The following is a 3169-nucleotide window of genomic DNA, read 5'->3' as shown; positions in this document are numbered from 1 at the left end:
TAACGTTAGAAAATGCTTAGACTAGTGGCATCATAACTGCAGGTTTACTTCTTCACTTCACGCAGCTGGAGGAAGATTCTAAGTGGTGGCAAAAACCAAACGATAGCCACACCCCACGTACTGTAGATCACTTCACTTTGATCGCACAAAAAATGTTGTAAATGGCTCATGATCTGCGAGGAAAAGAAGTTAATGAGCACGTAGTGCCATAGAAATGAGTTATAACTGTAGACTCCATGATGAGGGAGGAAAAGATCAACCAACTCTCCATGAACCAAGCTCGATCACTTTAGCAAACATAACTTCGCTTTCCACCACTCCAAGACATGTCGACAAAAGAGATCGCTTAATTGGTAAAATGTAGAGTGAAGGAGTAGTTAAGTATTGGACCTGTCGATAATGCAGCAAGGATGACAAATTCATAATGATAACCGAGCCCATAATAAAGGAGTAAACATAGGGAAAAAGTGAATAAATAGAGATGGAGGATGAGAGGAAAACACACACATTCCTTCATTCATTTTTACCAAGGAGAGAAGAGCGATAATTTCTTGAAGGGAAGGTTAGAATAGAAGAGAGGAGAAGATATTTGGATATTTTCGTAAAGAGTAAGAGATAGAGATAGTTTGATATAGAGATAGGAATAGTTGGAGAAAGACTTGCGATCAAGGCGTGGAATTATTTGATGAAAGAGCGTCAAGGTCGAAATCTTACAAACCACTCTAAGTTTTCAAGAGGTTAGAATTCTTTGTTTATGCTTATTTTATTTGTTATATTTGGAATAAAGTGTATAGAAATGGAAGTTTAGATAATAGGTACATACATCCAAATGGGTAGCAATTATTATTATTTTATTTGAAATGCTTTGTAAACCATTGTGGAATAGAAGAAAAGAATTTAGAGAAAAGATGTTGTTAATATCATATTTTGCCCAAAAATAATTAGTTCTAATTCTATTTTAAGAATGTGTTTGCGTACTTTTGGTTATATATGAGATTAATTTCATACATGTATAACACCTTTTTTTGCATGTACCTTATTTAGTCAAAAGATTGATTTTAAGATTATTGCTTATGAAAGTTTATTGTTTTCCAAAATATGAAAGATTGTCTTCGATAGATATATTAGACAAGTAATGATTAGTAAGGAAAATGATATCTCTATTTTTGTTTTAAAAGAAAGATTGTATTCTCAATGGAATTTGTGTTCGAGGGAATCAAGCTAGGGTTAAGCTTGAGTTAGAAAATTTACCTTTCAGGACGGGTGCCGAATGTGGATGTTTTTAGGGGGAATAGTTGTTTTTTCCAACTATTATTTTGCTATGCATGGCATATACTCAGCCAATTTATTGTTTGAATTATCCATAGAAAATGATGGAAATTCCTTATTTATGCTCTCTACCACATCCTAGTATGATAGTGAATGCTTGTTTCTTAGAATGAAGTAGAAAAATGAAAATGCATATATTATCTAGGCATGCACCAGATTCCCTCTTGCTTCGAATTCTTTGGTTAAACCAATTCGTGTAGGGTCGGGTATTCTTGAATGACCAAGAATTCCAGGGAAGTGTAAGCTTCAAGGTTGGGTAGAAAAAGTGCCTGATTCTTGTTCTCGTATGCATTCAAAAGATAGAAGGAAGCAACTTAGACTAAAGATCGACAGATGCATCTTCTTGTATATTCTTAAGGCAATTTGGAAGCCTGATAGAACTTCTAAGTATGAAATTGTATTATTCATTTGCATTATAATGATATATCTATGAATGTTTTTATATCCATATTCGATGTTTGCTTATATCTTGTATAAAATATGCTTAGAGATTGAAATTTAAGTTTATTTATGAATAAAGAGTAGTTTAGGGTTAGATCCTAGATTGACATCTTTACACTAGAGAGGAACTTGAGGCCGAAGAAGCTCAAGGACCGGAAGATGAAAGAGAGGAAATATTTCTAAGAGTGGTGGCGCAAGTGAGTAAAGTTCATAAAGTGGAGGTTTCAAACTTTTTCGAGACACTAAATCTGAAAGATTTGATTGATTGGATCAGAGCGTTGGAGGACTACTTTGAGTTTAAGGATATTAAGGACCCGCAGAGAGTGTGGTTGGCACATACTAAGTTGAAAGGGCATGCTTCTTTATGGTGGAAGGAGTTGTAGAGAGATAGAGTTGAGAATTGTGAGATGAAGATCACCCGATGGAGATAGATGGTAGTGAGATTGAAGGCTAAGTTCATTCTGTGAAACTATGAGTTGGAGTTGTTCAAGAAGTTACAGAACCTAAAAAAGAGGAACATGAGTGGGAAGGAGTATAACGAGGAATTCTACAAGGTAATGATCAGATCTGGACATAGAGAGATGGATAGAGAGAAGGTGGCTAGGTACATAAATGGGCTTGTATTTAACATTCAAGATGAGATGAGTATGCTGGAGATTTCTATTGTTGAAGAGGCTTACCAATACGCTTTGAAGCACGAGGAGAAAGTGAAAAGAAAACAACATAATAACCCTAGAGGAACGGAGAGATATAAAGGACAGATGAGTGGCAGTATAGAGATGCAGAATGTTGAAGAAGAATCAAAACCAAAGTGGAATAAAGAACCAGATCAGAAGACACAAAGAAAAGGCAGTGGCAATAGCAGTAGAGAATTTTTGGGCAAATGTTTCTTGAGTGTGGAGAAATTGGACATAGATCTTCTGAGTGCAAGCAAGGGATGGCAAGAAATTGTGTGGCAAATGAGGATCAAGAAGTTAGAGTTACTGGGGAGAATGTGTTGGAACCTGAGAAGGGATGATCCCTTATGTTCAGAATAGTCTTGATGGAGCAGAGTAGTGAAGATACTAGACCTACTTAGAGGAAGAATATTTTCCAGACTATATGTAAATATGGTGGTAAGTGTTGTAAAGTTATTGTGGATATTAGAAGTACTAATAATTTGGTATCTAAGGAGATGGTAGAGAAGCTTGGATTGAAGAGGCTTAAGCACCCTTGTCCTTACTAGGTGAGTTGGTTGTAGGATGATCAAAAGTTAGAAGTAAAAGAGCAATGTTTGTTGAATTTTAATAATGGACCTTTTAGGGATGAGGTCTTATGCGATGTTTTGTCTATGAGTGCTTGTCATGTTTTGTTGGGGAGACCTTGGGAGTTTGACAAAGGAGCTATCTATGACTGCAAA

Source organism: Cryptomeria japonica, chromosome 4, assembly GCF_030272615.1.
Source record: "Cryptomeria japonica chromosome 4, Sugi_1.0, whole genome shotgun sequence".
In the NCBI taxonomy this organism is placed as follows: Eukaryota; Viridiplantae; Streptophyta; class Pinopsida; order Cupressales; family Cupressaceae; genus Cryptomeria; species Cryptomeria japonica.
The sequence above is the reverse complement of the archived record's forward strand: the minus strand, read 5'-3'. Positions refer to the sequence as shown.